The sequence below is a fragment of the Lactuca serriola genome, chromosome 9 (assembly GCF_051521515.1).
Source record: "Lactuca serriola cultivar US96UC23 chromosome 9, Lser_US96UC23_V15, whole genome shotgun sequence".
Taxonomy (NCBI): Eukaryota; Viridiplantae; Streptophyta; class Magnoliopsida; order Asterales; family Asteraceae; genus Lactuca; species Lactuca serriola.
The window spans coordinates 97,107,075-97,133,775 of NC_136416.1; the positions used below are offsets into that span (position 1 = coordinate 97,107,075).

The window sequence follows — 26,701 nt, forward strand, 5'->3', positions numbered from 1 at the left end:
GTTTTCTGATTATAGAACGTTCATGTGATAAGACACAATAGAACAAGTGAAAGGCTACTGGTGTGTTAAATATGATGGCTAGTAAGAAGCAAGTCACTAAGCCAATGAAGAATAAGAAGAAGACAATTGAAGTTATTGTTCTCGGTACTCCTGATGATGATGAAACTACTTGCACAGAAGATATGGATTTGTCGAAGGGACAATATTCGTAATCTCATCGCGATGCAAATGCAGATGATGTAAATCATTTAATCCATGATGCATTTCATCATGATACACCACTTGTTTCACCACGAAAGATTGCTACTATTGAATCTAATACATAGGAGATAGGCAATTTGGATGTTACTGTGAACACATCTAATATGGACACAAACATCACAATCGATGAAATACCTTTGCAATCTTTTCTGAAATCAACAACCACTATCATACCACGGGATTTTCCTACTACCAAGTCCATTCCATAGATGGGTAGAACTTCAGACATCCCTAAGAACACATCTCATGTGGACTCAAATGTCAATATGGGTGAGAAATCTACAATCGATTCTTCAAATGTTATTCCACCATCAAATTCACCATTCAAAGTCTCATTACATAAATACACCTCTGATTCTCCAACATATGTTAGTATTCTTACACAACCGATTACCACTTTGTTTTCTTCGCAATCAATTAATCAAGGAAAGGATAGTCCTCAGCCTATGGAAGAATATGAATATGAAGGTTTCGGTATTGGAGAATTGACTTTTTATCCTAAAGAGGAAGACATAGCTAATGAAGCTTTGATGTCAAGGAAGAAATACAAAATCCTTAACTCAAAGATGAATATGATTCTACAGTTAATCAATGATTGTACTGGGAATACTTCTTCGTTAGCCAACAAAGAGGATTTTGTGTATTTATTGAGTTCCCATTAGTCGAAGATTAAAACTTTGGTGCAAGGAGTAGTAATTTAACTCCATGACAAATTGGATAATAATTTGAAGATTGTTTAGTTTGATCTCACTAATGTTCATAATGTTGCATAGGAACGACATGAGATCATTACAAAGAATTTATCTAAGCTTAAGAAGTTTGTTGAACTAAATATCAAGGAATTTTATGATTTTCTCAATGTAGAAGTCAAAACAATTGATGGATTATTCCTTGGAGTCCAAAATAATGTTGTTGGATTCCACTCGTACTTTGGTGGAAGATGTGCACGCATTTAATGTTGAGTATAAAGAATTGCTTGAAAAGAAAAAAGAGGGTGATGAAAGTTTGTTCAGGGGTTTCGAGAATTCTCTCAATACAATCGAGGAACAAATATGGAAGGTTGCAGCTAGTTCTGGATCTTTGATATCTGATGCACATGTACGGCTAACACCACAGCAAAGGGGAGTAGCAGAACATATGAACCAAACACTTGTAGAGTATTCTCAGTGCATGTGATTATCTACAGATTTATCGGAGCAATTTTGGGCAGAAGCAGTCAACATTGCTTGCTATCTGGAAAATAGATCTCCATCAACTATAACTAATTGTAAGACTCCTCAAGAGGTGTGTTATGTGAAACCCTCTGATAAGTATGGTTTATGAATATTTGGATGCCATGTTTACGCTCGTGTGAATGATGTTAAATTGGAGCCGAGGGAAATGAAGTGCATATTTCTAGGATATGCATTTGGAGGTAAAGGTCATCGTTTATGGTGTATATAAGAAGAAAGATTCCAAATTTCGTTATTAGCATAGATGTAACCTTTGAATCTACTATGTGTAACCAAAGAGGAGGTGGTACAACTGTTGCGGGGGACAATCAGGGTGCTAGCCAGAAGGTGGAGTTTGAAACAAAATCCCCACACAATTTTGTGATAAATAAGAAATAGCAAGGTGGCATGGAACATCATAGACCTGAGAAATCCATTGAAGAAGTGTTTGATGATGTTGATGTCAGGAAATACAACTTGAAGAAGCGTATGGAGAATGAGCTTTTGATGAATGATTTACGAGTTGAAAAGAAGATAACAAGGATGGAGATTTGGATTTATAGAAGAGCAGGATGGTTATACATTTCTCAATACATAGAGAAAGTCATGCGGTCGTTATATCATGATCAGTCCAAACGTGTAGGTACTTCTTTGGCGGTTTAAGGCAATCGGGTGAAAGCTCATTGGCAAGTGGTCAAGTGGATCTTGTGACACTTGTAAGGAACACTTTATGTTTCTTTCATGTATGCTGACAATGCACGACATACGTATTTGGTTGGATTGATAGACTAGGACCATGAAAGTGATCTGGTGATAAGTAGATCATTGGCGGTTGGTCTCATTTGGAGTCTTCTTTTAAAGGTAGAGATACTTATCATGATCTATGATATTTTATGTATTCAAAATTATGGTGCCAAGGAGAATCCGGAAGACATGGTGTCAAGGTCATTGCCCAAAGAGGAGTTTAAGCTTTGCTTGGACTTTTTTGATATTCGCAGGAGGTAAGCCCCTTCGGGGCTTGATGTCATGAATGGAGAGGAAGTTCTTGTTTAAGGTGGAGTTCAGAGGATGCTCAAGTCAATCTGGAGATTGTTAAATGTGACTTGAGAATTTAGAGCATTTGCATGGAGCATTTGAGTTCAATAGAGCACTTGGAACACAATAGAGCACTTGGGATTCATGGAGCATGTGACAAAGGAATAGATCATTTGAGAATGGAATGGGTCTCCTGACAAAGGATAGGATATGCCACAAAGTGACCTGATATGCAACCAAGTGACAAGATATGCCACCATGTGACATGATATGCCTTCCATGAGGAGGATCCACCATTATGGAGAGGATGTGCCAACATAGAGTCTAGATGCACCATCCATATGCTTAATGCACCATCTTGATGCAAGGATGCGCCACTTGGTTCCTTGATATGCCAAGGTATCCCTTGATGATCCGTATGCTATGAAGTCCTCTATGATGCTCAAGATTATCCAAGGATGCCATGAAGTTGAAGATGCCCAAGGAATACACCTTGATGCGCCACCATGATGGATGAAGTGCCACTAGTATTCATGATGCACCACATGTGTATCATGATGCACCACTATGGCTCATGATGCTCCATCATGTGTTTTGCTGATGCTCATGGATTTTATGACATGGATGAATGTTCTAGAAGATGTTGCATGATGGATTATGATTGGTTGAAACCTTTCATGGGCCTATGGGCTTGGCCCATTGGGATTTTAGGTATGATCCCTCAAGTATAATTAGGGGAAATGCTAAGTCATGTGTCTTGTCTTTTGTATCCTTAGTGAGTAGGACGAATATTTAATGGTTGTACTTGTAATCTCTGTTTCGGAACTCTGTGAATAAAGAATACTCCCCTCCTACCCGTAGACATAGGTTACCTTGACCGAACCATGTAAATATGGTGTCTTTGGTTGCTTTTAGTTTCATGTGTTATCTGCATTACTTCCTAAAAAGGGTCATCAGCACTTGGCAATTGGCATCAGATTTGATTTGTTTTGAGTCTTGATAAGTATCGTATGTTTTCCCTAACAGAGAGTCTAGGAAAAAAAATTATATGTGCATGGTAAAACAGATAGTCATTATTAGAGTGCCTAATAGAGTCTATTTAGAAATGTGCTTACTTTGACACATTCGTATCTGTAAAATTGTTTTGTGGTTATTATGTATAGAAGTGACTTAGGAACTGCGAGGCAATTATTGGGACGAGTATGCATTGGTGTGAAAGGTAGTATAGGCTTGTACTACCAGAAGAACAGGATACGTACTTGAATCAGGAAGAGTCACAAGGTTACTAAGGCACTAGTATTTGAGTTTGTTTTGTCTATTATTTGTCATTACGTATGTTATGGTGATAATTAGGAAAATGAATTTTGCTCAAAAACCTAGCATTCATAAAGAATCGATTCCGATTAGTTTTCAAAGTTATTTTATTGATTCAAAAGACCATGTCCTGTGTAGAGACCGACTTAAGTCAAGGATTGGAGAAGGAGATGATCGAAGTGATCAATAAAAGAATTTCATCCATCGTTAGGATTAAGTTGTCGGTAGCTAGAAATATTATCTGCTATGATTAGACTATACCACATTAGAACCTGAAAGAAGGTTTCTTTGATGGTAATGTTTGACTCATGGAGACAAGAGTCTATTTCATTGTACTGTGCAAAAGGAAGGTCATTAGAATATGACCATCCGACTTGTTATTATAGCCAAAAGTAAAGAACTTATCTGAGGAGTCAGCCTATGACTCGAATTAAGCAAGAGCAGGAGTCTCCGGTGAAAATCAAGTTAGTAACTTGAAGTGTGGGACTAAAGGTCCAACAGGGAATGAAGATTGAGTACAAGTTTGAGCACTGCTAATAGATATGAAGTCTAAGAGTTTGACATTCGTTTGATAAGACTTGCGGTTGTTGTAGAAAGGATGGCATAGAACCAGGATGTGTCATGAGTTATAATTGACCAAGTAATCAAAGTATGTTTTTTCGGGCATCATGTCGATTGGGATAACATTGTGTGAAAACAACTACTGAAATAAACCCATACTTAGGAAAAGGAGACTTAAGGAATCACTAATCTGATCTATTTTGTTGTTGTATGATTCTGGGACGTAATCATCCTAATGGGAGATAATTGTAACACTCGCAAGTTCGGACTAGACATTAAAATATAAATTTGTAACTAATAGGATAATCATAAATAATTAATAATCCTTCATACGCCATGCGAGTTATATAGATAATATTTATATATTGCGTACATGTTTTATGGGCAAGTATTATGGGCTTACAATATTTTCATAAAACATTATTATTATAAAATCAACGAATTCGTCAAATAAACATATAAAAATAAAAGACTATTTAGGATAAATAGTCTTGATGAAAGTTGTAGTGGACGTGATGACAATTACATGGATATAAGGAACGCTTAAATCTAACTTCGTATGAAGAAATTATGATTCGTCGAAATTACGTGTCCAACCTTATACAGAAAAGCGTGTTGTAAATAAGGAATCGGAGATGGGTTGCTTATTTGCCTAAGTAATCTAAACTAAGTTCTTAGTAATCATAAAAGCAAGAGCGTGCATATAAAGAACGTCTAAATATGACTTCGTATGAGGAAGTTATAAATTTTCAAAGTTTCTACGCAACAATGTGGACACATAAATCGAAATGAAAATCGGTTGACTGTTAGCCAAAACAATGTAAACGAGAGTTGAAGATCTCATGAATACAAATTTGTCAATATAGAGACAGTTGAGAACGGAGTTCGTGTGAAATATTTTTGCATGGACTTTAACAGTATAATCTCTATTAAAAATATGAATTTAAAATAGAGTGAAAATTACAGGTTGAGACCTTAAGGAAAGTTATAGAAATCGTCGAGAAGATTCCAGGGATATAAAGAATGTCGAAAACAGATCTCGTATGCGAAATTTATGTTCGTTCAAAGATTTTAGGAAAATACATGTTGTGATGATGTGGTAGCACCAAAGTGCGCCACCTGGCCAAGTGTGAGTCAAAGTCTTCCACCGACCGAGTAACGTGGCACCACGAGGTTGCGACACATGACGCCACAATAATTTGACATGTGGTCATGTACTAGAAGGTGGGATGTGACAAATAAGAATCGAACATGTAACAAAAGGTTGATGGAACGATGTCGACCATTGGGTGTGGTGTGCCTGTGAAGAGGTGCGCGACACACCTCCCATAAAGGCTATAAATATGGCCGAATTTTGCTCATTCTTCTCACAACTTTCACTTAAATCTCTCTGGAAACCTCCCACCACTTGAGTCCGATTTTTCTGGCTTTAAAGAATTTTAGCGAGGCTCTAAGATATCTAGGAGCTCGACGAGAAGGAGATTTCGGGCAGGAGTTCTACATGTGTAATTCCTGACTTTTCGCTGGAAACTCTGCAAGTTAAGCTACGCTTATTACGATTTAAGTGTAACTTATGTTTAAGTCCATTATCATTATATTTAACCTATAAACAAGATTTATCACTGATTCAATGTCATACTACTGATTGATCTACTTACGACAATGATGTCTAAGCTAGATTTAGTGAGATGTTTAAAGCGGGATTTCAAAACAGTATACTCTGTATACGAAATAGACTTTACCTCTGATATGATATTACCTAGTTATTCCTTATCATCTATAGATCAGTATTCATTGGGAGCATTGATGAATCTCGACTATCGTTATTATAGTCGCGAGAAATATAAGACTGTGACTTAGTGATATTCAAATCTAGGTCTTTTGAAAGGAAAAGCTAAGGTATCAAATGAAGCACTGCCCAAATCGCAAGTCATCCACTTTTAACAAGTGAGTGCATAGTTATTTTCATCTTACACATAGATACAAAGTATTAGATAACTAAATGCTATATGTGCTTAGTATATGCGTTCTTGATATATGTGTTAAATGCAATAAATGACATGATTTACTTGATTTAATCGTATATGTACTTTACCATATTTATAAAATATTAGTTTGAAAATGGTTAAGAAAGAGATAAAATAATGGTGAGAGACCATGCCAGAGATAAAGTAATGGTGAGAGACCATCCCCAACATTGTACTATTGTGCTACTGAGACTAGTCATCCAACAGAGTATTGATGATGACCATGCACTCTTCTAGACAGTTTAATGGAACACTAGCATACTTGCAATCTGTAGGTATTAATGAATTATACAATCTGGGGGTATGGAGCATGTTTTCATTCGAATAATCTATCCCCCCTCATGGTTGCCTTATTGATATATGTTACTAAGGAATCCTCGAAGTAGTGTTGTCTACTCGTTACTTCCAGCGATCCTTTAGGATAGGTCCCTTGAGATCATCAATTTAGGATCAAAGAGTGAAAATAATGGGAACGGGTAATCGGGTTATTTGTTTGGTGTAAAAGATATACATTTAAGAGATGTAGTTATATTACTATGTGTTGAAAATTGTATGTGTTGCCTAGGCTCCCAATCCCGACCTACTCAGTTTCTTTGTATCACAGGTAACGATATGAAGGTACATGAATATTGATGTATGAATCTGCCGAGGGATTTAAGGAGTTTTTAGGCAATTAAATAAATTGTGGTAAGGCCTGTAAAGACTAGTTTATGCTTATGTTTCTGTATCGGTTATGGCATCCCAACTTTTAAATATTAATGAAAATCGTTTCTTCAAAAATGCTTTGATATTGATATTATTTCATATTAATAACGTTTTGGGACAAATTACGCACTAATAAAAGAATACGTTGATTTAAATAAGCATAAAAGAAAAAGTTTTTATATGGTTGTACAATTAGGGATGTCACAATATTGTTGCTGCAGGAGCATGTTAGTGCCTGAAAAGTAGATAAAGTTTTCTCTTGCATGTCTTCATCCGTTATTGTTTCAACACATAATTTTAGTTGAGAGGTAATTTTAAACATGGTTGAATTATACTCACTCACATATTTAAAATCATGTAGTCGAAGGTGTAACCAATCAAAACGAGCTCTAGCAAATACCACTATATTTTTATAATCATACGTGTAATGTCCCAAAAATAATAAGTAAAATTTTTCATTTTTAGACAACCAAAAACCATACAATCATTTGTTTTAAGACAATCAATGTATAAAGTATTCTCAAATATCATAGTAAATTAATAGATAGTGCGGAATAAATCTTCGGGGGATGCAATGCGATCAAGTTGGGCCCTTCATTTTCAAAACAGAAGTATGTAAAACATTTTAAACATAAAATTGTAAGCATAAAGTTTAGTGAGTCCCCCAAAGTACCACATATCATACATAACATTGGGCCCACCCATACGACTAACGGCCCCACCTACATACTAGGCCCTGCTCAAAACACACGCAAGAGTCGCAAAAATAATCTAGCATCCTACATAGTATAGTGAGCAAACTCACCTCACACTCGAAACAGATCAACCACAACTCAAACTGACGAGAAGCTGGTGCTACAACCCACCTATCAAAATAATCAAGGTTAACCCTTATTGTATACTCTAAGCTAGCCATTTGACTAAAAGTCAACCACGTCAAAACGTCAACGGTTAAAGTCACCCCAGTCGACCTCCGCGTCGTGGTCACCTATTGGCCATGCCGTGGCAGCTTCATGACAAAATAGTCACGACAACTGAACATAAACAACTTAATGGATTAAGCTTTTACCCCTTTACCCTAAGAGTTCTAAAGCTCAGATATGAACCTCCTCAAGATCTTGATGGATAAAGTTTCCAAAATTTTCCATTAAGACATCCTAATAAGTCAAGATCTCAAATATTAAGCTCTAATTGCATGGACACCAAACTATGTCATGTAAAACCACTTTCCAACCAACACCATGGTCTAAAAGCTAAATAATGCACTCAAAGGCTCTAGAGTTCACTCAAACTGCAAGGACAAAAAGATTGGGACCAAAAAGCTCATAAAATGACCTAAAAAAAATCTAGAGTTGCAATAAGCAATGTTGAGACTTTATACCTCCACGAGGTCTAAAATAAGATGAAGATGTTGGATCTAAGCTGGAACCAAGCTTACAAACCAAAAGATGGACACCTTCTTCCTTCAAGCTTCACAAAGATGGCTTCACACACTGAAAACACACACAAATAGGCTAGGGTTTAGGTGGGCATCGATTTTAGAGGATTGATGCTTCCAAATGAGGCAGCCCTAGGAGTTAGTCCCTTTAAATAGGGTACTAATCCCGGAATCTAGGGTTTTGAACCCCAACCACCACCACGTCGTGGGCAAGGCCTTGCCACGTCATGGTGGTTTGCGGATGCACTCTTTCTGAACCGGGCTGCCACGTCGTAGTTATTCCATTACCATGATGTGACCAAGCCAACATCCTAAAACTTATATTTAATGAATTAATTTCGTAAGAACCATACATGTTACAACACCTCTCATTGAGATTATTCCAAAGATCAGTTGGATCTTTGACAATGAGGTATTTGACTTTCAATCCTTCATCGAGATGACGACTAAGAAAAATTAGCGCATTAGCCTTATCTTTGTTTGGTACATTATTTAATGCATTTTCAGCTTTTATGGTCTCATGGCATCAAGGTGGATTTCAACATCAAGGATCTATAATAAATAATTCTTTCAATTGATGTCAAGAGACATAAACTCAAGTTTGCTTAGGTTTATCATAATGAAAATACTAATCAAAATAGAGACTTCTATCTTAGGAAATTATTAGTTAAGAAATTCCATAAAATAACTTGTGAGCATTATACATGTAAACTTATAATATATATATATATATATATATATATATATATATATATATATCTGAAAATATAACGATAAGAAACTTGAGCTCTATTATAGAGTTGTACGAATATATATATATATATATATATATATATATATATATATATATATATATATATATGAAAATATAACGATAAGAAGTTTGAGCTCTATTATAAAGTTGTACGAATAAAGTATTATCAAATATGAAGCTAAGTTAAAGAACAAGGTAATAAATAAAAAATAAGATTTTAAAAAATTTTATTTCATTTATTGGTAAAACCAAACAACCTTTATAATACATATTAATCATTGTTTATACTTAAAAATAAAATAAAATGTAAGCTATATTTATAATGATACATTGTTACATCCTTAAAATTTATAATAATATTTATAATAATGTTCACTAATGATAAGGAAATATAAAAAAATATTGAAAATTTAATGGTTATCCACTAAATAATATTCTAATAACATATTTCAGATTTTTGTCGTTCATCCTCTAAATTTGAAAATTACAAAACTAGAAAATAAATATACCAAAAAAGGTACAATTTATGGAATCTTAATAAAGCAAAAGCTAAAAAGATAACAAAGATTATGGCGTTTAGTCAACCACTGGGGTCACGGTTGTTGCCCTAAAACGCGCTTTGGCCAACTTTTGCTGCTACTATCCGACAAGCTTCCAAATATTTTCAAATCGTAGTATGATTTGCTCATGATTTTGCTTCCATTTTTCTTTTAATTTCACACCCAAATTTTGTGGGAAACTTCCTCCGTATTACGATTGTCATGTCACCAACAACTTGTCTGCTGGTTTCCACATGAATTCGAGGATTGGTGAGCCCCCCTTCCGTCAATTATATAGCTGTCCTCCTCTATACTTTCCCAATTTGTAATTCTGATTTACGATTTATGATTTTGATGCGTTAACATCACAGGACCATTGACTCTCTCTTCATCTATTTACCTTTTTCGTATTTTCGCATAATCCTCTGGACTTTCTTGAATTAAGAACGTTTTGTGTGAACGTCTGACCACGAAAAAAAGTACATTGATTGCCATATTTTCAAACAGATAAGTAACAAGTGGTTGGGGTTTCTGTGGAGTGATCTGAGTTCTTCCTCCTTCCTTCTTCCTTCTTCCATCAAACAAAATTCGAATTTTGGGTTTCTGGCTATTTATTATCTCCGGTGATGATCAGCTGATGTAGGAACTGGAGGTTGGTTATTGATATTCTTTGATTCTTTTATTGGGTATTGTTTATTTTCACTTAATTGGTCTGATTAAGCTAGTTGCAGTATGGAATTTCGCAAATTTAGATTGCTTATATGGGTCATGTCCACCATGTGTTTGATAAAATGCTCCTTCCAGTTCGACCCTATAGACAACTATCTCCTAGATTGTGGATCACCCACGAACAGCTCCATACGCGATAGGGTTTTCTTAGCGGATACTTCCGATTCCGATCACCATTTCCTTTCAAACCCAGAACAAGAATCTGTAAACACATCAAATTCCCAACCCATTTCATCCACCTACGGATCATCACTATACACAACCGCTAGAATCGTCAACAAAACATCAAATTACACCTTCTCCATTAACCAACACGGCCGCCATTTCATCCGCCTCTATTTCTTCCCATTTCCGTTAGACGCCGGAACCTACAACCTAACCACCGCTAGATTCTCCGTCTCCGCCCACGGTTTCACTCTCCTGAAAAATTTCCAACCCGATAATACCCCAGTCGTTAAAGAATTCTCCATAAACATCACTTCCGATGAACTTACTCTCACATTCACCCCTTCCCCCAATTCATTCGCGTTCCTAAATGCCCTAGAAGTCATCTCCCACCCAAACGAACTCATCCCCATAACAGCCCGAGCTGTAGAGCTTCCACATACCCACCCCAATCTGATGACGCAAGCACTACAAACAGTCGCTAGGGTTAACATGGGAAACCAAACAGTCTCCCCTGATAACGACACCTTATGGCGACTATGGAATCCAGATGGAACCTTCATGAAACACAACAATCTTGTTCGATTTGTTTCAAATATAAGCGCTGTAAACTACACAGCAGGAAGTCCAGCTTTTGATATCGCTCCTTTATCTGTCTATGGAACTGCGACTAAACTTGATACCGAGTCTGACCCTGGTGCTCTTCTTAACAACACTTGGTCTTTCAATGTCGACCCGGGTTTTTCCTATTTAGTCCGATTTCATTTCTGTGATATAATCGAACGTCCACCTTCAGAACTTATCCTCAACATCTACTTAAACTCCATGTCAGTTGCTAAAGATCTTAAACTTGGTGACCAAATGTCAAACATCTGGGGTGCCCCTTTTTATTTAGATGCTATCACAAAGCTAAACGGGAATGGAATCCTAAATGTAAGTGTAGGGACATCTCTTGCTTTCGGGGCATACCCGGAAAGCATTCTAAACGGGCTTGAAATCTTGAAAATTAGTAATTCCAATGGGAATCTTGATGAAGGTGGGACAGGGGTAAATTCGTCAAACTCAAATTCAAATTCGAAAATCTTGGTGATTGTTGTTGTCTCTAGTGGCGTGTTGTGTGTTTTGATTCTTTTGTGTTGTGTGTTCTTTGTAATCACAAGAAGAAATAGACGTAAACGAAATGAAGAGTACTTGAGTGCGAATGTTCATAAGACAAATGACGAAAATACCCTTTTCTCAAGGTCGAAAATCGGATACCGATTCCCGCTAGGTGCGGTTCTAGAAGCTACGGATAAGTTTAGCGAGAGTTTAGTAATCGGAATCGGTGGATTCGGGAAAGTTTACAAAGGAATACTTTCCGATGGGACAATTGTAGCCGTAAAAAGAGGGGCCCCACAATCACTTCAAGGGGTATCGGAATTCCAAACCGAAGTTGAAATGTTATCCCAATTCCGACATCGACATTTGGTATCTTTAATCGGATATTGTGATGAAAAAAACGAGTTAATTATCATATACGAGTATATGGAAAACGGGACTTTAAAAAACCATCTATACGGGTCGGATCTACCCAAATTGAATTGGAAACAACGGTTAGAAATCTCAATCGGGTCGGCCCGTGGGCTCCACTATCTTCACACGAGTTCTCATTTAGCTATAATTCATCGAGACGTGAAATCCGCAAATATTCTACTAGATGAGAATATGATGGCTAAGGTTGCGGACTTTGGGCTATCGAAAACGGGCCCCGCGATTGATCAAACTCATGTGAGCACAGCGGTGAAGGGTAGTTTCGGGTATTTGGATCCGGAGTATATGACACGTCAGCAATTGACTGAAAAATCGGATGTGTATTCGTTCGGGGTCGTGATGTTTGAGATTTTATGTGGGCGACCCGTGATTGACCCGTCTAGGCCTCGGGGAATGGTGAGTTTGGTTGAGTGGGTGAATGAGATGAGAAAACGGGGCGATTTGGAGAAAGTATTTGACCCGTTTCTTGTGGGGAAGATGAAGATGGAGTCTGTGAAGAAGTATGTGGAGATAGGGGAGAAATGTATAGCGGAACAAGGGGTGGATAGGCCGACAATGGGGGATGTACTTTGGAACCTTGAATGTGCGCTTCAGTTGGAGGGTAGTGAAGTAAATTCGCCTAAAGTGGAAAATGATTGTGTTAGTAGTAATGTGTTTAGTGAGGGAAGTGTGGGGGATTTTGCTGGGGTTTCGATGAGTAGGGTTTTTTCAGAAATGGTTAAAGGTGAAGAACGTGAAATGAGGTGAAAAGTAATTTTTTATTGCTTTTGGGTTTGTTGTTTGTTAGGGGGGGAATGATGTATATGAATTGATAAATGATAAAAGATTTGTGTATGTGTGTGTGTGTTTTATGACACCTAGAAGGTTTTAAATTTGTGATTTTAGGTGTTTGATCACTGATTTTAAGGTGATGATGTGAGTTTGGTGTATTAAAACCTTTGTTGCGAAATTTGCTCAATTGGGTTTTTAAGCATTTGAGACTTACTTGTAAGTTTTAAGCTGTAAGGATAATATACATTATTTTTTATTTATTATGAAAGACACATATGATTAGTTAATAACAACTTATTTGGATTTCTTTACCAACATGCGACCAATAAAATGCTCTAGGGGTCTTCAATTCAACATTAAAATGTACTTTTTACACGGAGAATAACATTAAATAATTAGCAGTATGATAATGTTGTAGTGTCTGGTTTCAAGGGAATATTTTGGTCAAAGGCAATAATTGAAGAGGTGTCGCAAATCACGATATAATTAAAAACTTCAGCATTAAAAAAATAATAATAAAATAAAAATAAGAAAGAAATTTCAACCGATAAAAATATTTTAAAATTTAATAACATGTCTATATAATAAAGATATTTTAAAATTTAATTAAGATGTTTATATGATAAAAAGTTGTTTTTTTAGCCAACCATTTATATTTTACATTTGTTTTTTTTACAGCGTCAAAATCTATCTATATTTTTAGTAAAATTAACTGTTATAAAAGGAATGTAACAAAATTTTAATATATTACTTATATATACTAGGCAGCGTATAAATACACTAGTTACATATCACATTTTTTAATATCTATTGATAAATAATGTGTGCAAATATTAATATATTTTATTAATTAACTATTTGAATAATCATAGCTTATTAAATATTTCAGCAACCATAATCTTAATATTAAAATTTCAAAAAATAGAAACTCATAGGAAATAATTTTGTCTCAAATAATATAATTTAAACCATAAATCTAAACATAATTTACAATTTTCATAATTAATTTAGAATCACCTTAAGTACAATTTCACGGTGACATTCTCTCCCTCACCATATCGCCCTTTATATCAACAATACCAAAGAAACATAAACATCAAATTTCAGTTCAAGAAAATTATAAATTTTGGATAAAAAAAATTAATTCTAGAAAATATAATAACTTAAAAAACAAGATAAAATAGTCATTCCTTATCCTATGATTCATGATCCACCGTTCACAAATATAATAACCGGTTTTGAGCTGTCTATATTTTTTTATAAGTATAAATCCAACATGAAATTATTTTTATATAAATAAATTTTATGATTGAGGTAAATGTAAAAAATGTTTATGTTACCTATGATTGGGTTAATCCTCATAAATTATGCTTATTCAAATTTAGCTTTATTAATGAATAAAAATTGCCTTAAAAACATTACAGTTTTGATATATATATAAAATATATCAAAAAAATCTGACAACAAAATATTAACAACATTGCATAAACACCTAAGGAAAGAAACATTTTAAGAAACCAAAAATTAAAAAGAACATCTAAATCGCATGTAAAAGTGTATATATATTTGGGAGTCACTAGAAAACATAGGACAGAGAAATTTCTAAAACAATTAGTAATCATTATTAAAAGATATTTGTAAAGTCATTTTAAAATATAAAAATATATGAAAGTTTCAAAGGCACTTCGAAATATGTCTTTATTATAGGTTGTGTTTGGCACACCACAGCTAGCTTATTTTTCGAGTTTTTTTATGTTGTCGTGTTAGGTAAGTCAAAAAGTAGCTTATAAGCTAGCTTTTTGAAAAACTACTTAGACTAGCTTTTTAGGAGCTTTTTTAAAATTTTCCAAATACACCCCTTAATTAATTATAGAAACACATTCTTACATGTCCTTTTATGTAATTTTATATATTTCAGCTAGTTTTACCAAACGTTATTTTTTATCAGCTATCAGCTAGCTTTTTATTTAACAGCTAGCTTTTCAGCCATCAGCTAGCTTTTCAGCTAGTCCGCCAAACATAGCCATAATATATAGAGATAGAGATATTGATAGATAAATAGATAGATTAATAAATATGGTAAAAATAAATAATCAATTGAAAACAACACAAATCAATTCATATTTGGGTTCATCTTTACATATATTAAAAAAAATATAAGTTTTGTTGTATGACTATCTAGTTCAACTCGATGATTCATTACAACATTGTCACTGATCATATATGTGTTTCAAGTGTGTTTAAAAATACATAAGAACCATTATATAGGAAACTGTTGGGTAAACCAAAGGTTATAAAATTTATATACATAAATGCTACTTATAAAAGACTTAAATATAAGCAACCATTAGTGTACAATGAGTTACAACCCCCCCCCCCCCCAAGGTGCTTAGATTTACATTGAATCATAGTTGTACTTCTTCGTCTTACATCTTAAGACAATGCATCAAATATTTGTCTCATTAAAAACTTTGTTTGAGAAAACCCTTTGGGACTAAAACTATTGGGATAATAGTGTAACATCTCGAATTTCAACCCAAAACTTTCATTTAAAAGTTAAAGGAAAACTGAATTAATTTAATTCTCAAACAAGTACTCAACTATTTGTTTCAAACATCTTCAAATCAACGTTATAAAATCAAGAGTGCGGAAGATCTTTAAAAAATAAAAGCAGATGCAGTGTAATCACGTCGTGCCCTCTCCTTTACTACAAGAAGTACCTAAAACATTTAAACTTAAAACCGTAAGCATAAAGCTTAGTAAGTTCACCAAGATATTGTTAGATTAGTGTCTAAGTCCATAACTATATTTGGTATGTACTTGACCCGGTTGGGCATGGTCCTTTTGAGTTGCCTTCACCAAAGCAACTTGATTGGATGAATAATAGAGAAAGAGGTTATTATGGTTTATTAATATAATATAAGTATAATATATTAAAAGAGAAATCATATTTATTTAGTTAACATTGGTCAAGAATTAATTAAGAATTAATTTTGTGGTCAAAAGAAGTTAATTGAACTAAGGGGACTGAATTGTAATTATGTGATAGTTGCAAGGTTGGGTAAGTAAACCCTAAAGGATAGGGTGGACAAATTCTAAGGATAAGGCTTTAGGAATTCGCCCAAATGAGGGATTCTAGAATTATCTAATGGGCTGTTTGGTGGCTAAGTAACCAGATAAGGATAATGACTGAAACTCTAATTCCCACACCTATATAAAGACCCTTGGGCATGAGAATTCGGCTACACCTAACCCTAGAAGTCTTGGAGTCGATTTTTCCCTCTTTCCTCTCTCTCTCTCTTGCTTCATCCAATTGCTTTTGGTGTTTGTGATTCATTAGAGGCACAACATTTGGGGTGCTAAGGTTTTCAAAGCTTCAAGATCTACAATCAACAATCAAGGTATTCATCTAACTTGTTAATTTGATATCCAATTAGTTTTTGTTGTATGCTAGATTAGGGTTTTGCAAGTCTTGGACAATATGCATGTACAAATTAGAAAAACTAGATCCAAGCATTAGAGTTTGCATGAACACCATAAGAATGTTGTTATGCTCAAAAACCCATCAGATACCACATGCCATATATAGTAACGGGCTGTCACACCCCAAAACCGGAACGGCAGAAACGTTCGGGGGTGGAGGACGTCATGTTTAGTATCAAAAGACATGCATCATAGTAATCAAAGTAATGAACAACCATTTCATTATAAAGAAAGTGTTTACAATGTGTGTGTGTTCACAAAACATAGAATACATAATCAAATAACAAAACAAGACTTGAAGCTATTATGCTCCATCTTCTGAATTCCCAGCGCGAGTACCTATCTACTAGTCTCTTGAGAATACAAGTTATTTTGAAATAGTTGATCAACAATTAAGTTAGTGAGTTCATAAGATTTTAGTGATGTAAATATGTTGTAGAAAGTTGTAGTAAGTTTGTAAGTTTTGATTAGAAAAGTTCGCATGTTCCTCCAAAAAATCCTATATTTCCTACTTTGATGAAAGATAAGTAAAAATGACTCTACAATCCTTTCTATGAGTACTAAATGGATACGAGTTATATAAAACTCATAGTAAACAAACAATCGATTGTGTGTATCTGCCCTAATCCCACAACCAAACAAGGAACAGGAAGTAAAGTGGAAAGCACACATCCCATTGTTTGTTAGATCATTGTTGTATATAACCTTGGCGTATTCACTTGTTACTCATGGAGTTAATTGTAATAGTTCCTTTATATTTAATGAAAAGATTCTTTAAGAAAACCCTTATTTCTTATAATAAAATAGTAACCACATTGGTTCCTTCTATAATCACTTAGTTTATACTAGCTATATATAATCTAATATCGAATAGATAGTTAATTGTGTGAATCTGCCCTAAGCCCACAACAAAATAAGGAATAGGAAATGAGGCGGAAAGCACACATCCAACTACTGATCGGGTATTAATTATATATAACCATAATGTATAAACTAAGGTATTATAGAGTTAACCACCTAAGGTCCTTTAAGTTTATACTGGTTTAATAAAATGAATTAAACCCTTTATTGGTAGGTTTCTAGTTTTGTATACCAAAAGTTATGATTTGGAAAGTATGTTTTGTACTAGAAAAATATGCATCAAATTAGTGTCCTATGACATGACCCATACCTGATACCCCTTATGATGACTTAATGTATACGGGACATATATATCACTAAGATCGAATGGATAATAGACTGGGTGAATCCGCTCTAAGCCCACAACCAAACAAGGAACAGGAAATGAAGCGGAAATCGCACATCCTGTTACCTGTCGGATCCTATTGATATATATCCTTTGATGTATACATTAAGGAATCATAAGGTTAGCATTATGATCCCTTTCTACTGAATGTACTAGATCCGACTATTCTGTTTATCGTTTGTAAAATTTAAGTTTTCCCTAGTTTATAACTATCTTGACTCGAAAGTAGTTTGCATTGACTTTCAAGTGGTACTGTCACAATATGAAAGTAATGGGAAAATGTAAGTACACAGTTGTCTTTTAAATTGACATTCTAACGTACTAATTACCTTAAAACATGTCTGTTTTATAAAGGTCATAATGTAAAGGCTAGTACATGTACTATACGCTCTCCTTGTCAAGAGATTCTGGGAACCAAACGCGACTTCAGCAAACCAGTTGCTAGGCCGTGTAATCCACATTAAAGTTATATGATCATGATCATGTATACCCAATTTAACTATCACCTTTTGTTTAGAACAATGAGTTAGTGATTCATTGGTATAATTAGATCATGTAGTCATTTCGTGCTATAGCCACTTAGTATGTTCGTTCTGTTATAGTATCTTAGTATGTTCCTTTTGTTATCGTGTATTGTATCTTCCTCCCTGTTTCTCTTTATTGTGTGTTCTCTTATGTTATCATATATTGTATCTAGTATGAACTGAACCTCTAAACTATACCTACTACAGTTTACTAACGTTTTACTTGAACTGTTATTTGAAAAGACTCATTTATCTACTAAGTTATGTTTGTACTTTAAAAACGGAGTTTTGTTAAACTATGAAACATAACTTTAAAAGAGTTTTTGAAATGTTTTGATCACTTATAGAAGACATAAGCAATCTTTTGAAAGATGTTTATAACAAACATTTACACAATTATCATTGTGTTCAACTTGTATTCCCCCCTTAAAAGCATTTAAAACTGTTAAAAGATTCATTATAGGGGTATGAACTCACCTGATGTGGGTGATTCAAACAAATATGCGTGCAAGGATGAGAAGCTCCACGAACGAAGTCCCGAGACTTAATGAGTCCTAAATGACATATAATGGCATACATATTGACTTAAATATAGCGTTTAGAGGCAACCAAATGCAAGGAAACACCTCACGGGACTAGGAAACACTTTGACCAAGTGTTGAAATCACATGTGATTGATCAAAGAAAGGTGGAATGGCACTACCATGAGTTTACGACCATGGGTTTACGGCCAAGGGAGTTTACGACTGTAAACTCATGGTCAAACATGCATATGTGTGTGTTTCAAGATCCTACAACATCCATTAAGGGTTCAAGGTCAAAGGCTTGGACATTAAGAAGGGTTTGTGGCCAAAATGGCACACTTATAGGGGTTTACGGCCAAGGGAGTTTACGACCGTAAAACCCTTTTGTTCTTGCATTCTTGATGGTTTCAAGGCTCTAATCAGGTGTTTCAACTAGATAACAAGTTAAGGAAAGGAGTACTCACGATATTGAAGCTTGAAAGGGTTGATTTCGACCAAGAACACTAGTGTGTGTTCTTGGTGAAAGTTGAAGATTTGAAGATCTAGTCAATAAGATGATTTCCATGGATGAAATCATGAGATGATACTAAATTAAGAAGGATTAAAAACAAACCAATGGAAGAACACTTACATTTATGAAGATCTAAGTGAGAAAGCTTGATGATACTTGAGAGAGAACTCGATTTCTTGGGGTTGGAATGTCAGAAATGGTTAGAAATGATCAAGAGCCATATATATGGGCTTGAGTTTACAAGGAAAAAAATTTCAGGTTATCACACGGGCCTAGCCCAACAGTTATGTTTCAATCAAACAAAACCAACCCAATACACATATATTCGGGCCCAACCCAATAAATATATAAACGAGCCTAGCCCCCAACAAACATATAAACCAACATGCAAGAGTCACAAAGACAACAAGCATAACATGACACTGATTGTCCTACAGTATAGTGAGAAGACTCACCTAAATCAATAGTTGATTCCACCATTCGAAGTCTCAAAACATCAGTTACACGAACTTTCTAAGCCAATCAGAGACTCAAACCTCAACCTATAACTTAAAACCTCCAAGTTTGACAAAAAGTTAAACTAGTCCAAAAGTCAACGACCAACGCCCTCCGTATCGTGGCCAAACACTTTGACCACGTCGCAGACACAACATGACAAAATAGTCGTGACTCACATCGCGACCTACAACCACCACATCGCGGTTACATCTAAACAGCTTAATCCTTTAAGCTCTTAACCCTTGATTTCCAAAGCTCAAAAGCTCATATCTGAATCGATTAATTCTTTGCATGGATAAATTTTACAACTTTATCCTTTCCTTAACCCCAAACAAAAAATATCTTAAGCACTAACTTCTCTAAGTGACCAAAATGAACAATAATCAAGCATGGTTCTAACGTGATGCATGAAGCTTTAACTTTCCAACCCAAGAATGGTCCAAAAGACAACTAATTTAGATTAAGCTCTAGAGTTCTTCCAAACTCCAAAGGCGAACATTAAAAAGGACCAAAATCCATCCTAAGTCTAGATCTATGCATTCAAACCCATAAGGCAAGGATCTTTGATACTTACAATGCATAAGAAGGAACTAGATAGATAATCCTTGGCCTGAGAATGAACACCAACACCAACTTTAACACAATAGAGCTTCTTCCTCTTCAAATCAACCCACGATAACCTCAAAAAAATTGTTAAGGGCATAAAGGGGTTAGGGTTTCGTTCTAAGAGGTAAAGGCTGAAAAATTGAGCAAACCCTAATCATCACATCGTTTGCATATGGCACAAGGCCTGAGGCCTAGGGTTTTAAACCCATCCCCTACTACGTCAATGCCAACACCTGACCGCGCCGCCAGTTAATGACGTGGTCGTACCACGGTTAAAGGTTTTTCCTCCAAACCTTAATCTCAAATTCCATAAGTTTTTAGTTGATCAAACCAGGAAATGGATGTTACAAATACGGTTGAGACTCAATATAAACAATAAATGAATTTACACAGAGTAACAAATGCAAACATAGAAGAAAACAATACCACAAGCAATTTATTTGGTACACACGATATGTCTGATCGGTCACGTCCATGACGAGCACAAGAAATATTTATTGCTAACTTCCTAAAGATCGGCTATATCCTTTACATGCGTCCATTATCTAGAGTTACATTAATGAAACTATTTATAGAGTGGTTAAACTAATTTAATATGGGTTGGAATGACATTTTGGGCCGTAAGTCAACTCTGACAGATCTGGACCCATAGAGTGTGTAAGTCAAACTTGCCCTTCAAGTTAATTCTCACTAAAAGAGGCATATTATGGATTATGGATGTGTCTATTACGACTACACTTGCAATCCAAAATTGCTCCAAAATAAGCAATCCTCCTGACTACTCCCAAGTTAATCGGTCTCTAAACTCAAAAATCCCCAATTTTTTGCCATCAAATAACTGTAACCCCATCTATATTTATCTTTCTTCTTCTTCTCTCTCTCTCTCTCTCTCTCTCTCTTGGTTCGTGCTTCCACTCCAAGCAACTGGAAGGCCAGTTGAAGCTATAAACAACTTCAACTTTTTGTTATCACCACCTTGGTAAACATACTTCTTGGATTCTTTATACTAAGGATTTTCTTCATATCCAAGATTCCATCACTTCTCAATTCACGAATAAAGTGATACCTCGTCTGAATATGCTCCTTCCTGTTGTGAAACACTAGATTCTTTCCCAAGTGAACTGCACTATGGTTGTCACAATGCAGTACGTAGTCTTTTTGTTGTATACCAAGTTATGATAGGAAATTCTTCAACTATATAAGCTCATTGGTTGCTTCTGCAAGAGCCATATATTTTACTTCCATGATTGAAAAGTAAACACTCTTTTGTAACCTGGACATCAAACTGATTCCAGTAATCCGATTGTGAAAATATACCATGTTGTGCTTTTACCAGAATCCACACAGCCCCTTCAGATCCACATCAACAAATCCTTCTAAAATTATTCATTTTTTTTCTGAAACATAGGACAGCTTTGGAAATACCCTTCAAGTAGAGTAACAACCTCTTGACACCTTCCCACAACTCTCTCCTTGGAGTTGACATGAATCGGCTCACAAATCCCACTACATGAGCAATATATTTTCTGGTGAATACCATCGCATACATCAAGCTACCAATTGTTGATGTGTATGTAATCCATTTATTCCTTTTCTTCTTCTTCCCTTGGGGATTATTTCTTTGAGAGTCTTAGATGACTACCCAAAATGAGTGCTTATGGGTTTTACATCTGCCATATTGAACTTTTCAATAATTTTCTTGATGTACTTTTCTTGAGAAAGCATTAAAGTACCATCAACTCTGTCTTTGGTTATGCTCATGCCCGATATCTACTTAACAACCCATAGATCCTTCATATCGAACTCTTTGGACAAGTTCTTTTTCAATTTGTTGATCTTCTAGATGTCTGCTCCAACAATTAACATTTCATCAATGTTTTGGTCTCAATCGACTAAGAGAATATTAACCAAATTGAATGAGAAGTTGTGATGTTTGTTGGTAAAATGTTTGTTGAACTTTGAATAAGATTGTGTAAGTGATTTACAAGGAAAAGCCCTTGATCCTTAATAGGATCTTCGGCACAAAACTGTGGAGGTGATAATGATCTCCTGCCTTGTTGGTTTGTATTAATTGAAAGATGAGTTAAAAATGAAATGGTGAATATACGAGTACAAGTATTGCAGTGAGTCTAAGTGTGTGTTGTGTGCAAAATACATGTGTATTTATAGTCTAGTCTAAGTAATAATAAGTCTGATATTCCAGGGATCCTCTCGAATAAAAATGAACACGTTGGTTTGACTTGGTATTGCCGAGTATTTTTCTTGATTTAAGTGCTTCTTTGTTGAGAGTGAGTCTTATGTTGACTAATTTTGCACATGTGAGAAAAAGACTAAAAATATATCCATTAGAAATTTTAGGAAATAATAATAATGGCCACGATCCTGAGGTATGTTCAGGATCCTGAAAGTTCTTAAACATTCGGGATCCTGAATAGGGTTGAGGATCTTGGCCCTAACAATTGCCCCCAAATTATACTTGCGAAATATTTAGGTTAATTTCAAATATTTAAAGGTATAAATTTATGTAAATAGAGATAAGGTTTCAAATTTTAAACCCTAACGTATAAAATTTATCCGTTAATACTCATGATGACGTGGTCAAATCATCCCTCCCTCTCTCTTATCTGACACTGAGATAAATAGGGGTGATCGGTGTGAGTTTTTTTTACTTTTTCTTGCTTCCCTTTGATCATCTCTAGCTAACTATGAAAGTAACTACTTACTCATTTCTCTTTTTTTTCTTCTCCTATCTCGATTATGGGCAAAAAGATGGTTCGATCTTGAACCAACATTACTGCCCCTTCTGACGATGACTTTATCAATCAAAAGCTCCTCACTTATAATGAGACTTGTTCGTTTGATGATGAGGATATTGGGTTCCTGAATTCCAATGAGATTTTTCTTGTAGACATGATTTTTTGGCCTTTTGATGCTTCTATTAAGCCAAATTTCATTTCTTCCTCTTGGTTTTTCTTTCCTGAATACCTGTTTTCTTTGGGTTTAAAGTACCCCTTTCTTTGAATTATTTCTAAGTTTTTTGAAATCAAAAACATTTCATATACCCATGTCATGTCTGTCATATGGAGGATCTTATTCCGGATCAATCAGTTGAACCAGTCCAATGATCTAGGTATAGGTGTTGCTGAACTGGCTCATGTTTACGATCTCTCCACCTTCGGAAATTACCGTTTCTTGCTAAAGCTCAAACCTAACAAATCTCTACTCATTTTGAAATCAAAACATAATGACGAAGCTTGTAAAGAGAAATACCTTTTTGTGAGGCACGACACTATTCCCGACGGGGATCTCGTGCCAAAATTTTGGGTCAAAAGGGTAGGATTTACTCTTTAGTTGTAAGGATCTTGGGATTCACTTTCTTATTTTGTTTATTGTGATGTAGGGTTCAAATATGAAGGGATTGCTCTTGTCGTTGAGGATACTGAAGACAAGGTTGCAAACATCCTCACTTTATCTGCAGTCGATAGGTCTTCCAAGCTCAAGTACTCCAGACTCCAAGAGGGCTCTTCTACCACTGCTTTAATGGCTACCGGTAAGAATCTTGCCTTCTTTTTATTATCTATCTTATCTTTGGGATCTAGAACTGATGGGGCTCCCTGATACAGGATCCAAAGCTACTCGCTCTAGTGCTTAATTTGGCCTTTATGATTTGGAGGATGACATGTCCAGTAGTTTGATCATTGTCAAGAAGGAAAAAGATGCCTCCTCTCTTCCTACCAAGAGGGCTCACATCGATTTCACTGTCAAGACTCCAAGTTCTCGGAAGAGAAAAACCGTTAAGGCCTCAGACCCGAGCCTGGAAAATCTTGGATTCGAGGAAGCTCTCAAGAAGTTGGTCTCTTTTTTTCAATCTATAAGTGTTTCATGAACTCTAGTTTTTATTCTTTTGATTTTATATCTACTAATGTCATTCTTGTTTCAGGTTTCTGATAATGTCTCTCGATCCACCTTTGACTTACATGCCAGAGCTAAAAATGTTGAATTACCTTTAAAGGAGCAGGAGAAAGTATGTAAATCCACCAATGAAGATCTTCTATTAAGAGTGGAGTTGCTGAGTAAAGAGAAGGTTGAGAAGGTGGAGAAGCATGCTGCTGAGATGGCAGAGGTGATAGCTGAGGTGAAGGTAATGTCATTGTGGATCCTAGAAAGATCCCTGAGTTCATCAATAGTGTCGAGATACAACTTAGGAGTTTTGTTATATGTTTTAGCTATTCTTTGTTGATGAGATACAATGTGGATCCTAAAAAGATCCCTGAGTTCATCAATAGTGTCGAGATCCTAGGCTAGGATCTCATCGTTGTTTTTCTAGTTTTTGAGTTGGTATATTGTTTGTAGGGTTCACCACTTTAGTTGGGATCATAGCTTTTGTTCCAAATACCAAAGAATAGGGAGTTTGACCCATGGCTATTTCTGATGTATTCCTGTCCACCCATAGAACGAAAGGAAGTTCCTCAGCCTACTTGCCTTTCTTTTGGCTAGCCTTTTCTTCAGGTTGTTGACTATGATTTTTGTTGCAAGATTCTGCTTGAACATTGGCTTGAGGATGGACAAGAGTGGATGTTATCATTTTAATTCCCCAACTAGTGCAAAAGTATATATTCATTTTACTTATGAATTGGGACCCATTATCACATATGATTTCAACTGGGATCCCGAACCTAGTCAATATATTACGTTTAATGAATGAGACTACCTCTTTATCTATTACCTGAACAAAGGCTTCAGCTTCTATCCACTTTGAGAAATAGTCTGTCATGACTAGCATGAAGACCTTTCACCCATGAGCCTTTGGTAATTTGCTAACTATATCCATTCCCCATTTCATGAACGACCAGGAGGAGATGATGGGGTATTGAGTTTATGTCGATTGATGAAGGATGTTACTAGGTCTTTGACAAGCATCACACTTTTGTGCATGCAATAAGACATCTTTTTTCATTGTTGTCCAGTAGTATCCTATCCTTAGTATCTTGGAGCATAAGGATCTGCCCCCAGTACGGTTGCCACAATCTCCTCTATGTATGTCTTTCAGATGTTTTGTAGCTTCGTGATCTTCTAAACATCTTAGGTATGGACCTGTCATGGATTTTTTGTATAATTTCCCTTGGATCATCACAAAGCGTGAGAACCTCATCTTGAATGCTTTGTCACCTTTTTATTTTTTTTAGGATTGTTTCATCTTGAATTTATTCGATAGGGTTTGTATGGGGCGGTTTGGTTCGGTTATTGGTTAAAACCGAACCATAACGATTACAATTGGTTAACGTATTTCGATAATCATTGGGTAGCCGTTAATGTTGGTTTTGGTTAATGGTTATGGTTAATGGTTAATATCGGTTAAAAATAATGGTCCAAGATGACATAAAAATAAGAATACTTTTCTATAAAAATTGAAAAACATAAAGTCCATTGTTATAAAAATGTGATTGTGTGTATATAATTGTATTGATTGAAGATTACTTATCCTATTTAATTCCAAATAATTACCCTTGAAATTTTCAATTCATAATATAACTACATACCATATACTCTATTAAATATTATATTATATTAAAACATTTATTATTATTATTGGTTCGGTTCAGTTTATAGTGGTTCGTTTTAGATGAAAACCATAACCAAACCATATGTATTCGGTTAATCAAAATAAGAAACCACATCATATCTTAATGGTTCGGTTAAAATGATTCGATTATATTGGTTAATTTCGTTATGGTTCGGTTTTTCGGTTAATATGCTCTCCCCTAGTATTCCATGATTGGTTTGATCAAGGATTTTGGAGGATCCTGATTATTTGTCTACTAGGATCCTGATGAACGAGTTGAGGGTCATGATCCTGGATTGTTGCGATGTTGGCTGTCTGATCATGGTTGTTGGGATCTTCTGATCTTTTGGAAGGATCCTCAATGGTTGGGATCATTATATGGATTATTGGAATTCTTGTCTATGGTGGGATTCTAAGGGAAGATCCCAGGGTGGCCAATGCATCTGCTTCGACATTGTCTTCCATGTGAACTTGGTTTAGGCTAAAGGCTTCAAATTTAAAGGCTAATTTTTTTTAAGAATTTGAAGATATGATGCTAGCCTTTCACCTTTAAATACATAAGATCCATTAAAATGGTTAATGATTAATAACGAATCTACAAATATCTGAAGATCCTTGATTTGAAGATCCTTGGCTAGTTACAGTCCCATAATCAATGCTTCGTATTCTACTTCGTTGTTGGTTGAGTCGAACTCACAACTAACGG

The 26,701-nt window shown here is 35.3% G+C and overlaps 1 pseudogene across 1 annotated transcript; it reads left to right on the top strand.

Moving 5' to 3' along the window:
* Positions 1 to 9,981: 9,981 nt before the first annotated feature.
* On the top strand, positions 9,982 to 13,300 carry LOC145076955 (receptor-like protein kinase HERK 1 pseudogene; annotated as a pseudogene). Its single transcript, XR_013692887.1, has 2 exons — positions 9,982 to 10,115; positions 10,353 to 13,300. The product of XR_013692887.1 is annotated as a receptor-like protein kinase HERK 1 pseudogene (transcript).
* Positions 13,301 to 26,701: the final 13,401 nt, after the last annotated feature.